Consider the following 14,150-nt stretch of genomic DNA (forward strand, 5'->3'; position numbering starts at 1 on the left):
CCTCGAGATTTCCCTGCCGAAATTCCTAGTTGGGCTTTTGTTCTTGATCTTGTTACCGAGTAAAGGTTTTTGCTTTTTTGCAATTTGGTTGTGAGTTATGAGGTGTGATAATCACACTAGTGACACTACTTAGTTTTTGACCATTTGGAGAGAGTAGGTGTTCTGGGTTTGCTCTAATTTAACTATTTCAAAGGAAGATCTGTAATCCAAAATTGGTTCTTCAACTGGGATCAGTTTGATATCAGTTAATAATGAGAGAGAGAGAGTGTTATCTTGAAGGTTTCTGTGAAGGAAAACAGAGGGAAGTAAAAAAAAAGAAATATAAACCATTAGATCTAATAATGGACACTTGTCTTAATCTCCTTCAAAGTTTAAGTAACTCAACTAGCTTAGAAAGATCCTCCTTTTGTTCACTACTTTTTGGAATTGGCTATTGGGGAATTTCACATATATTTTTTTTTTTTTGGTAATGGGAATTTCACATATTTTGAGAGCCGCACCACTTTATCGAAATTACGTGACAATAGTTATAATTTCACATAATTTTTTGTCTTGTCATGTCATTATTCATTGGATTAAATTCAGTTTAGTCCCTCGAACTTTAGGCCTAAAATCACTTTGGTCCCTGACTTTTTTTTTAGGGACCTTGACCCATAGCACCAAAATGACTTAAAAGTAGTCCACTTACACCATCAAGAGAATTTTGTTCCCACTAACCCCATTTAATAGCTAAATGACGATTTTGGCCTCCATAAAATTGAAAACTACATCCCACTCTATCTCCCTCTCGCCCTCTCTCTTTCTCTCTCCTCTATCTCTCTCTCTCTCTGCAGAACTGCTGCCTCAGCCGGCTTCCGGAAAATCTCGGTTAGTTGATCCTCGATCTGCTTTTCTTCCGCCTCGGCCCTCTTCTCTCATCATCAATCTCTCTCTCTCTCTCTCTCTTCTTCCTCGATCTGCCTTGGACGACGATTTGCATCTACGTCACCTCCAAATCTGCATCTAAGATTTTGCTCGAGAAGTTCATGGCGCGGCCTCAGTTCCTGACTTCCTCCCCAGATCGCGATCGTGCCGGCCTCCGCCCCACCGGAGACTTCACCAGCGTCTGAACCACGTCCTTGAGTCCAGCAGGTCTACCTGGAACGGTGAACACATGAACTGGGCGTAGGAATCACCGGCGTCTGAACCATGAACTGAGTGTTTCGATTCCAGCAGTAAGGTTCCGAATTGTTTCGGGTTCGGGCATCTTGCTTCTCTCTGTTTCAAAAGCGTAGGATTTTTTTTTTTTTTTTTGAGGAGGAAAACATACTCTGTTTCTTCTTCTGTTGTAATGGTTCTATTGTCCAAAAAAAAATAAAAATGGAGCATGAAAAGGTTGCTGAGGGCTAAGAAATTTGAAGTTAATTGGTCATCTCTTTTGCTTTTGTGAAATTGTGGGCATACATACTCTGTTTCTTCTTTCTTTGGATAAAATGAGGGCAAAAGAATAGAAGGAAAGAAAAAAGAAAAAGAAAAAGACTATTGGAGGGCAATAGACGTTTGTTAAATGTCTATTGGGGGTCAATACACATCTATTGGGGGGCAATACACGTTTTAAATTGATGTAATCTCCTCTTTTTTTTCTTCAATCAAAGCTTTATTTGTCTAATTATAGGAAGATTAGTTCCCATTTTGATAATCGAAACGTCTATTGGGGGGCAATAGACGTCTATTTGGGGGCAATAGATCCCTATTGTATTGGGAGGCAGTAGACGCCTATTGGAGGGCAATACATGGCTGATAGACGTCTATTGAGGGGCAATAGACGTCTATTTAGGGGCAATACATGGCTGATAGACGTCTATTGGAGGGCAATAGACGTCTATTAGGGGAAAGTTGGCCGGAATCCGGCGAAAATTGGCCGGAATCCGGCGATCGGTGATCGGAATCCGGCGAAAGTTGGCCAGAATCCGGCGGCCGGCGGCCGGTGACGGGCTCCGGCGAAGTCTCATATGGTTTCTTTCTCTCTCTCTCTCTAAGTAACAAAGGGGTGAGGGGTAAAATGGTATTAAAAAAAAATTAAAAACAAAAAAAAAATCTTAATGGGGTATTAGGGAAGAGTCCCTTAGAGTGTATTGGGTAAGAGAGAATTAAAAAAACTTAATGGGGTAAGTGGGAAACAAATCCCTAGAAATGGGGTAAATGGACAAAAACCCTTTTTTTTAATCAAGATGGTCCCTGCGCTTCCAATTTCCATCAGCCTAGTCCAAAATTTGATTTTGACTCTAATCGTGCCATCATACGCTGAGTTGTCACCGACAAGCATGGCCCACTGTTCAGTTTTTGACTCTCAATTTGGACGAAATGTCCAAACTACCCCTTAATACTCTTGTTCATCTCTCTTCCTGAAACCCGAGAGCTCCTCCTCTCTCTCTCTCCCCCTTTCCCTCCCTCCTCCACCACGTCCTCTTCAGCCTTAGATCACGACACAATAACTCCAACCCATGTCCTCTTCCAGAAGCATGTCTCCGTCGACTACGATAGCGGCACTCACCACCTCTCCACTCATATCGGCGGCTTCAGGAAGCGAGACATCCCCAAACACCACCGCTTGTCTTCAAGTAGGTAGGCGCAACATCGACGACGCCCAGAAGATGCACCGGGAAGCGGGAGAATGATCAAAAGAGAACAGATTGTGAAGCAAATTTTGCTGGGTTTCTGTATGAGAGAGAGTTCGAGGAAAGAGAAAGTAAATCTAGAATTCTCTCTCCTCCACCGCTGGTCTCTAAGCACCACAGTGCTCACCTCCACCACAACCATGCTCCGCGGTCTCTGACAAGTCAAACCCAGCCTCCACGTCGTCTGGCGATGCCTAGAAGCCTCTATCTCTCTCTCTCCCCCCCTCACCCTTTGCGATCCCAAAACCCTTTTTTTTTTCTTTCGATTTTCAGCAAAACAAGCTCCAATTTGGTGCTAATTCTCACTGCATCTTGTGATTTGAGCTGGGTTGCTTTTGATTATAGAGGTACACTCATTCATGATTTGATTTGATTTTGAATTTTATTAGTATGGTTGGTGAGTTTTGTGAATTTTTTTTTTTTTTTGCTCATAAAATTCAGGTATGGTTTTTTGTTTTCTTATTTCATGTGATAATCTTGATGGGTTTTTGATAATCTGAGTTGGGTCTGTTGAAAGCTTGGAAATTTTTGATAGGTTTTTGGTAATTTGAGATGGGTGTGTGTTTGATTTGTGAATTGACGGGTTTAAGAAGTGACAAGGGGGAGGGTGTTTGTGATGAGGCGGAGATGCCTGCAGAGGTTGCTGTCGTGGCCGTCCACCGTTTCGAAGAACTGCAGAAATTTCAATCACAGGGTCGTCGAATTTGATGTGAATTTCTAGGTTTTTTTTTTTTTTTTTTTTCTTCTGGTGTGGATTTCTGGTTTCTGCTGCTGGATTTTGCAGTGATTTGAAGCTGGCTCATCTGGGTTTTATCACAAGGTTGGGTTGGATTGGATGCTTTTTACGATTTTGATTTTGGGTGGCGAAGATGAAGTGAAATATGGTTTTGATGGTTTGGGTGGTGGTGGGAATGCCTCTGGAGAGTACAGAAATGGTGGGTTTAGGGAGATTGTAAGATGAGGGAGAACAGAGAGAAAGAGAGAGTGTAGTCGGAGACTGGTTTTGATGGTAAAGAGGATTGAGAGTAGGAAGTGAGGTAGGAGAGGAGGATTGGGTTGCGCTCATAGTGGCGGTTGAGCGGATGTGGTTGCGCTTATGGTGGCGGTTGAGCGGAGCTGCAAAGAGATCTGGGTTTTTAGGGTTAGAGAGAGGGTTGTGGGATTTAGGAGATGAGAGAGGAGAAGAGGGTAGTTTGGACATTTCGTCCAAACTAAGAGTCAAAAACTGAACAGTGGGCCATGCTTGTCGGTGCCAACTCAGCGTATGACGTCACGATTAGAGTCAAAGTCAAATTTTGAACTAGGCTGATGGAAATTGGAAGTGCAGGGACTATCTTGATTAAAAAAAAAAGTCAAGGACCAAAGTGATTTTAAGCCTAAAGTTCGAGGGACTAAACTGAATTTAATCCTTATTCATTCTTAAAATTTTGGGTTATACATAAATTTTGTGAGCTACATCAAAATTCACGTGTTTCACGTAAATCTGAAAACTAAATTAAAAATAATCTTTCATAAATCTAAAAATAGCCAACCTAAATAAATCCGTCACAAGTATTGAAAAATTTATTTTAGGATATCAATCGAGACAGAAGTGCATAATTATATAAATTATATTTTGAGATTTAGGCTCAATGCCTTCATACTAGTTTCATTAATAATTTAAAGCTTAAGTAACCCCCTATTTAAAAAACAAAAAAACAAATCTTTTTTATTCCCAACTCAAAATTTTATTAAATGAAAAAGAAATAATACATAAAAAATTAGGAAACCAAGTCAAAATCTTTCTCACCAAAACAGGGAACTAGAAAATTATCTATTAAAAACAACTCAAAGAGAGGTTAGTAAAACATTAAAAAACTACTCAAAAAAGACTTCAAGCAGCTTCCAAGTATTTGATGAGCCAGCTGCTATACTTCCCAGCAATAGAAAATAGAACAGTGAGGCTTGTGCATCCATATATCTCATAAATCCAACCTGAATGCCCAAATAAATTATATAAACTTTGCCGCCAAACAAATATAGTACTCTCCATAAACTCAACTACATATCCTTCATTGATTATAAACACATATCGGCATGTGGAAATATTTGGCATAAACTCAACTACTCTTCATAAACAACCGTGTTCAAATAAAAATTAAACACATATATGTAAACACATATTGGCATTATATGAAACAACTTGCAAATTTAGTTCTGTATAGAAGAGTTACTGGTTACACCAAAAAGGTCCCAAGTAAACATTTTAATCGATATGCATATACAAGAGGTTAATGTTGCTATATATGAGCTGTAATTGATTAGGCAACAATTTCTCCAGAGACTGAACCTAAAAAGAAAATGGCCGGAAGTCGATTACGAACAGTCCTCGCTAGTCTTATGAAGTCGACCACGATCTTGTCCATATCTAATTTGACAAATGCTAGCCCCAGAATATTCTTACTTCAGAGTCACTTATGGGAGTCATAGTCAGTCTCACAGTACGTCCACATATAGACAGGACCTCAATTTCTGCAAGAATAGCTATTGGAGATTATAGTCAGTCTCACTCACCAAAATAAAAATAAAAATAAAAATAAAAATACAGTATGTGGCGGAATTTACTTTACCTGCATGCTGCATGAACAAGTATACATGCAGTTCAATACTAATAATTACATATTAACCATGTTCTACCTTGGCCTACATGCTGTTACATTATCCAAACTTCATATAGCTGTTATATCTAAACCCAGAAAAGGAAATTAAAAAGAAAATAGGGACTTAATTGTTCAAGTTAATTAGAGGAGCACCCTTCAGTCCAAGTCGTGACAGCAAAAGCAAACCTCGGCTCCTGCATCGTTGGATCAGAAACACACCAATGTTTTAGCCCTAGATGTTGATGAGTTCATGAACCAACGAGTCAGCAGCTGGGTTTGAGCCCTCGAACTGCCTCGGCTGGACTGAGGAATGCTCCTTTAATGCCGTCAACCATTTACCCTAGCTAACCTCTGTTATTGACACAAGGCAGAAGAACTCTCCATGAAATAACACCGAGTATGATAGATCAAAAGTGAAGACCAGCTCAAGGAGTTGCCAAATGAGATAAGGGACTATAGGCAAGTAACAGGTAGAAGCGTACGAGGTTGGAGAAGAGCTAGGAGAAGGTTATGAATATATAGGCCTTTGAAAGTTACTTTTAGGTTAAACACCGACATGCAGATCCAGAAGCAGGGATTTAGGGCAGGAGAGGCCTCCCCTCTTTCATCATGTCTTCGTTGAAAGTTTTTCACGCCCTTTCAACTCAATCAGACTAGTCTACAGCTAGCTAGCCAGTACTCGTCTACTCCTAATTTCGTACTGCTACCAAGCAGAGCTACTAGAATCTCTCTCTCTCTCATCATATCACACAGCTGGATGGACATATGTAATTTGTGTGATCTGATGGCTACATAGAGCTCTGAGGCCGACATCGATTATATATCACGTGTACTCCTCTGTTCTGTACACAACACAACCATCACCAATTGCAGTTGTTATTCCACTCATCAATTATCACTAATCGATCTGTAACAAAAAATTTAAAACACCTGCACAATACCTTTTACAATCACTACATTTCTGAAAATAATATAAAAGGTTTGCTTACCCAACAGTCTTTACTTTTTTGAGGTAACTCAATCAAAATTCTAAGTTCTAAGCCTTGCGTTCTGTCGCGATAGCCAAACATATATACGATATTTGCTGAACGATGTAATAAGCAAAGAAAAACTGCTCTGTAACTTTCTCCATGAAAAATTCTGTAGTACAGTACTGAAACATCCGTGCTTCTCAATTTTAAACCATCAAAATGTGCAGCATGATAAAAGTACGACTAACTGATTGGTTAGATTGTGAGTGAATAAATATTAAAACTCTAGAGAACTATATATCTAACATGCCCTTCATCCAATAAACACAGTCCCTGCAGACTATTAACTTAACATGAACAAAGTCACATTCATGCCTCCCATCTTCGATCTTTCTCATGCATGATGCAGAAAACTCAAAAGCTGATGATGAAACACTCCATGTATGATTGAATGTACATATGGCCATCTGAGCCTCCGCAAGTGTACCTAGGTATAAAATATGTGTGTATATCCCTGATTCCTTTCCTCGATCGATCCCCAGTAAGGTTCTGAAAGAATGAACCTCCTGAGCAGCGCTAGGGTTTGAACTTTGAAGTCGAGCTAGAACAGTTACCAAAAACAAAAAGAGAGAAAAAGTTAAGGTTAGTTGCTTCTAAAATCTGAAAACCAACCGATCTAGTTGGCTCCCAACCATTTGATTCTTTCGAGGAAACTAACATGAACAGCTCTCCCTAGCTGAACGCAAATTCCGAAAATGAGATTGGAATCGTTGCGTAAGATGCAGTTCTCCAAATTTGAGAGTAGTACTTTTGGCTGATCAGAGAAGCTTTCTTCTTTTGAGTAATTGATTTTTCAGATGACTTGTGGTGCAGTCAGTACAGTTACAGTCTCACTGACCCCCACCTGCCGGTTCTCATGGATTTACTGTTCATATGATATGATGTTGATATGATACAACTAAGAATCAGGGAATCTCAATTCATAACCAATGTACTACGCCTGGTCATTTCTATCTATTTCTTCACACTTTTCTACACACTTTTTCTTCTTTTTACACTTCTTTCCCTTTGTAATTTTTCTTTATTTTCAGGCTGTGTTTGTTTGCGGAATCTGGGTATTGGGAAAGGAAAATGTTTCATTTTTTGTGTTTTCCTGTGTTTGGGATGATCAAGGAAAGGAAAATAATTTCCAAATGAAAGGAAAAAGAGGAGGAAACTGGTTCCCCCCCCCCCACCCACCTCAGGAAACTGGTTCCCCCCACGGCCCCACCCACTTGCAAAATTATATGACTAAATTGTCCCTGCTCAAAATCATTATTTGTTAATATAATCAACTGTACTTGTTGTTTGTATGATTTTTCCACTACCCCTCCAATGGAAACTAAAATGTATATTTTGCTGGGAATTACAATTTCTCATGCTTATGGAAAGAGCAAGGAATTGATTTCTTTTTCTTTCCTTTCCGCGAACCAAACGCGGCCTCAGTGTTGTCCAGATTTCAGCCACAAATATTATGATGAGTTGGAAAAGCTGAAAAACAAACAAAAAAAATCAAGAAGTTTACTGAACGTGAATTTAGCAATGAGTGGTACAAGTACAACCCGCGTGTACAAGACAGAAATATCTCTAAATGGCTAAATCTATTCACCCCTGTTATTGTAAAGTCTCATTCACATTTTAGTGATTTTACATTTGAAGACTCTCTATCAACATTTTATGTTAAAAGGTTGAAGCTATTGTCGTTTCTCATTATAAAAGTATTGAGATTAATGTACATTCAATGATATATAACAATCTACAACAAGACATATATTAAGTACAAAAAACACAAATATAAAAATAAAACGACATCTCTATATATCATATTAAAAGTGGATCGAATGGCTCATGAAATTAATACTGCAAATCTGCAATCCACCAATGAAGATGAGTAGAAGTTAAACCTCTTTTAACTCTAAGACATTTTATTGAAGACTTTTAACTTAATTAAAAAAGTTATTAATATTGAGAATTGAATTTTGTATATTCACTAAAACCCGGTTAATGAATTGTGAGACTCCATAGAGAAAATCTAGCTCTACTGTGCTGTGAGACGGTGAGAGTTGGTGATGTTGATAATAAAATTGGGGAAAAACACATACCAACAGCTGGTTTGCCCGAGAGGTTAAGGGGGTAGACTTAAGATCTACTGCACATAAGTGCGCATGGGTTCGAACCCCATAGCCAGCATGACTATTTGTTAATATTTTTGAATTTTAACAAACGTCATCATCTTTCTTTTCATTTTCTTCATATTTTTTAATTTTTTTTTCACAAACTTTATATTCTTTACATAATTGTAAATTTTTAAACTGGCATATGGAAAGAGATATTGAGAATTGGGAAATCGAGCAAGCTAAGGTCTTGTATAAATGTATAATAGATTCAATGTGTGCATGTTGAACTTTTCCTATATTTTTTTGTAAAAAATAAAAATCAGAATGAAATTGCTTCCGCATCAATCCCTGGCCAAATTGTTTGCCCCTCTCTCTATATATATGTGTGTGTCACCCAAACTAAGGATTTTTTTATTATTTTTTTATAAGATTATAACACAAATAACTTTATCATAATAAAAACAAATCTGTTCAAGTAAACCCTAATTTGTGTTTGGCTCAAACCCTAGGTTACTTGACCTAGTGGTAATAGGGTTAAATTAGAAGGATCTATATTCCTATTCAATGTACGATTACTTTCCTTGTATGATTAAGATTCTATGCATTGTAATCCTCTATATAAAGAGGCCCCTATTATCAATAAGAATAGATAGCAAATTTCTCTCAATTTCAGTTTCTCTACAACACGTTATCAGCACGAGCCCTAACCCTAGCTTTAGAAACCAAAACCCCAGAAATTGATCAAGCTCCACCAGATTTGTCTTGCCTACGCTACTACTGCCCCCGCAGCCCTCGCGTCGCAACTCAACGCTAACCCTACCAGGTTAGCCTTGCTGCCCCTGTAACGCCCGCAAGCCCTGCTTGCCTTCTACCTTCGCGCGCGCTCGCCTGCCCTCGCGACCGCGACTCACCAGCAGCCTCGCGGCATCTCCACAACATCCCGGCAACTGTCCTCGCGGCCTCGCGACATCCCCGCAGCAGTCGCATCCCCGCAGCGGCCCCGTAACTGTCCCCGCAACCTCGCGACATCCCCGCAGCAGTCGCATCCCCGCAGTGGCCCCGCAACAGTCCTCGCGGCATCTCCGTAACGTTCTCGCGACATCCTCGCAGCGACTCTGCAGTATCACTGCGCAGCCCAACCAACATCTTTTCCGGTCAAGAATTCCGGCATCTTTTCAAGGTAAACTTTTCTAAAAGTTCCCCTTTTTGAAGTCTTTCAATTTCTTCTTCTTTTTCTCGGGGACTTCCAACATCCCTTCTTCTACCCCCCTTTCTTCTTCATAGGGGAGACCAATAGCCGAACTGTGGGGGTTCGTGCTCACTCCAAGCTTGGAGCTTGTAGAGTCCTCCAAACTTAGAGTTTGTTGAGAAGAAAACGATCGACCACATACATCGTCGTTTCGATCTAATCCAAAACCCCTCTTGGAATCGGATTTTCTTGGAAGCGACTACGCTCAGAAAATCCCTAATTTCTTGGAAGTGACTACGCTCAGAAATTTTATAGTTTTTCGTGGTAGCCTTCTTCGCTTCGAAACTAACCCTATTTTCTTGTTGTTTTTCAGGATGAGTAACCTGAACAAGTTGAGCTTCGCTCCACTAGAGACAACAGGCGCAGGATACCACAAGTGGGTCCGTGATGTGCGTCAGCATCTTAAGGCTGGTGGGATCCTGAGTACGATCCAAGAGCCAAGTCAGGACGTGTGTACTCCTCAACAAGCTGCTGCTTTTGAAGCAAATAGAGCTACGAGAGAGGCGAATGAAGCTAAAGCCATCATTCTCATGATAAGGCACATGAATGACGCGCTCCAAAATGAGTACCTCAATGAGGAAGACCCAAGAAGACTATGGGTAGAACTCGAGCAGCGTTTTGGCAACGTCCGTGATTCCCTGCTTCCAGACTTAGAAGTGAGATGGCATAGCCTCCGCTTCTGTGATTTCAAGTCTGTACTTGACTACAATTCGGAAGCACTTCGTATCAAGTCTATGATGCAATTCTGTGGACAGAACATCACTGATACGATGTTGATCTAGAAGACTCTCTCCACCTTCCCCGTCTCTGCATTGATGATAGCAAAAAAAACTATCGGATTGATGTCAATGCTAGATGTATCACAAGATTTCATGAGCTCATTGGTGCCTTGAACGTAGCTGAAAAGCATGACAACATACTTGTGAAGAACTATAACTCCAGACCCGTGGGAACCAAGTCAAATCCGGAGTCTAATTATAGTCGCGCCTCCAAGGGAGGACGCAAGGAGCGAAACCCTAAGAGTAGGGATAATTCTGGACGTTCTGGTCCATATCCTCGCCCTAAAGAGGAAGGAAATCGCCAAGATAGGCGTGCACGGAACCGTGGAAGTAAACGTGTAAAGAGAGAGAGAGGCCAAGCCTCAGGTTATGGTGGTAACGCCACCAAAGGCAATAACTGTCCACAAAACGCTCCCAGAGCGCCTCGATCAAGGGAACCTGACCATAATGATGCTTGTCTCAGATGTGGATCAAGTGGTAATTGGGCAAAGAAGTTTACTGCATCCCAAAACGTTGCAAACGCAGACAAGATGTATCGTGAAGCAAGGGAGGCAAATTACATGGAACAAGAAGATCAAGATGGAGATCTCGATCTAAGGGTGGAAGACTACAAGGATCAAGACCCAGAAACTGGCGATTTTGATTAAGTCTTTTTATTTCCAAGAGATGTAGGCAATTGCCATATTATTTTTGTAGTAGATGCCAATGCTATTAGTCTTTCTTCAAAGTAGGCGTACTCAATGTGAGTGTGATGTCTAGAAGGTTTTGAGATAAGTGGTACTTAAGTGAGCCTCGCTCCACCGACATCTCTCTACTCACCTGGTCACATTTACATTGGAATTACCGAAAGGAGTTAGACGACTACCATTGTTTGCATTAACTAGTTTATTGGATTAGATTTCCTTTGGTTAAAGAAACGATGATGTAATTCCGTTTGGCTTATTAATAAAAGTTGAGTTCTTTTCTTTATGACTCCTTTTTAATTACGAGCTTTTCTTTTAGGAATGGATGAACTTCAATGTCTTGCGGATAGTGCGACTACGCACACCATTCTATGACATAGACAATTATTCTTGGAGATGTTGCCTACATATTCATCTGTGACTACGATGGCTGGGCCATCAGGTTTAGTTCAATAACATGGAATGACTCAATTCCTTTTGCCTAATGGCACCTTGATTAAACTCACTGAAGCTCTCTACGCTCCTAAGGAAAATCGAACCTTATTGAGCTTTAAAGATATTAGAGCCAACGGATTCCATGCGGAAACGCATAGTGAGAACGGAATAGAATTCCTTTGCATTACCTCTAATGATTGCGGAAGAAAGCGCATCTTAGAGAAGCTTATGTGTCAATCTAGTGGACTTTATGTTACTACAATTCGACCTATTGAATCCAATAATGTCAAAAGAGAAGATCTCTTGGATTCAGACACATATTGGCTTTGGCATGACCGACTAGGACATCCTGGTCGTGATATGATACTCCGTATACTAAAGACTTCACACGGACATCCATTCTTCAGAGTGAGAAGAAGCAAGAATCGAAAATTGATTCCAGGACTTAGCAAGACCGCAACAATTGCAGCATCTGGCGCTGCAGCCGTCTTGGAGCGCCATAAGGCCGCCTAAGTCCCATGTGATGATGCCATCAATGGCGCCAACCATGAGCATGACGCCATGGTTGTTCCTCCCAATGGCCATGACGCCATAAACAGAAATTCTCATGGCTCGAATGCCATGATGGGAGATGTAGTCACACATTTTGCTTCTAATAGCGCTACAGTCACTCAGGCCCAACCAAAATCCTCCTTGGTTGCTTCTAAGGCCCCTCGCTCTTTCTGCAAAGCTTGTTCATTCGGGAAATTAGGACCGAGACCGTCCTACGCAAAGGATCCCAAAATACTCATTCCGTTCTTACAGAGAATCCAAGGGGATATCTGTGGACCAATTCAACCATCATGCGGACCTTTTAAATACTTTATGGTATTGGTTGATGCGTCGACACGCTGGTCACATGTCGCGCTATTGTCCACTCGAAATGCTGCTTATGCTAAACTCCTCGCCCAGATTATCCGTCTACGGGCTCACTACCCTGACCATCCTATTAAGTCAATTCGACTTGATAATGCTGGGGAGTTTACATCGAAAACATTCGACGACTATTGCATGTCACTGGGGATTGATGTAGAGCATCCAGTTCCCCATGTTCATACCCAAAATGGTCTCGCAGAAGCCGCTATCAAACGACTACAGATGATAGCCCGGACATTGGTTATGCGCACCAATCTCCCTGTTTCTGCTTGGGGATATGCAATATTGCATGCAGCGACGCTAATTCGTCTACGACCCACTGCAACCCAATCTTACTATGCATTACAGGCTTACAGCTAGTGACTGGGTACGAGCCTGATCTCGCACTTACGCATTTTTGGGTGTGCCATTTATGTGCCTATTACGCCACCACAGAGTACTACTATGGGTCCACAACGACGAATGGACATTTATGTTGGATATGAATCTCCAACGATCGTCCGCTACCTTGAACCCTTGACAGGCGATCTCTTTACCGCTAGATTTGCGGATTGTCACTTTGATGAGACAGTCTTCCCATCGTTAGGGGGAGATAAGAACACATATGTTCAACAGGAACGACATGAATTGTTGTGGTCTGTCCCCACTATGTCTCATCTCGATCCCCGTACCGCACAGTCCGAACTTGAAGTGCGAAGAATAATCGAGCTCCAGAACGTAGTAGACACTCTACCTGATGCGTTTTCTGATGTAGCCAAAGTGACGAATCACACATACCTGCTGCAAACGTGCCTGCAAGGATCGATGTCCCAAATACTGGACATCACGCCTCTCCTGTGACACCAGAAGATGGCGCCATTGCCCAATATGGCCATGATGTGGCATCTATGGCCGCAGGTCCCGCAAGAAAGTGCGGTAGACCGATTGGTTCGAAGGATACTCGCCCTAGAAAGAGAGCGAATGAGGCACAAACAAATCCTTTGATCATCGATACTCAAAATCCGTCTCATGAGAATGTTCCGGATTATGGTTATGTCCAAGAGACATCATTGGGGGATGCCTCAATGTCAGACCTATCCCTGAGAACGCAGAGATCTCTGTTAATTACACTAGTGTACATGGGACGTGGGAAAGAAACTCCATCATCATTGATGATGTATTCGCGTATTCAGTGGCGCGTGAGATTATTGAGACCGATGACATCGAACCACGCTCCGTTGATGAATGCCAACGTAGAGCTGATTGACCAAAGTGGAAAGATGCGATCCAGGCAGAACTTGATTCTCTAGTGAAAAGAAAGGTATTCAGACCAGTTGTGCCAATACCGCCCAACACCAAACCAGTTGGTCACAAATGGGTATTCGTTAGAAAGCGTAATGAGAAAAACGAGATTGTAAGGTACAAAGCTGGCCTTGTGGCGCAAGGTTTCTCACAACGCCCTGGAATCGACTACGAGGAGACCTATTCTCCCGTAATGGACGTCATAACGTTCCGCTACCTTGTCAGTTTGGTAGTTTCCGAAAAAATGAACATGCAGCTTATGGATGTGGTTACTGCGTATCTATATGGGGATCTAGATACAAAGATATACATGAAGATTCCAGACGGAATTCAGTTACCCAAATCAGGTGGCTCTAAACCACGGAGCGCGTTTGCGATTAGATTG

General features: G+C 41.3%; 1 non-coding gene across 1 annotated transcript; it reads left to right on the top strand.

Moving 5' to 3' along the window:
- Positions 1–8,413: 8,413 nt before the first annotated feature.
- On the top strand, positions 8,414–8,496 carry TRNAL-UAA (transfer RNA leucine (anticodon UAA)). The gene has a single exon. It is a non-coding gene; the product is annotated as a tRNA-Leu (tRNA).
- Positions 8,497–14,150: the final 5,654 nt, after the last annotated feature.

This window comes from Rosa rugosa, chromosome 5 (genome assembly GCF_958449725.1).
Source record: "Rosa rugosa chromosome 5, drRosRugo1.1, whole genome shotgun sequence".
Classification (NCBI taxonomy): domain Eukaryota; kingdom Viridiplantae; phylum Streptophyta; class Magnoliopsida; order Rosales; family Rosaceae; genus Rosa; species Rosa rugosa.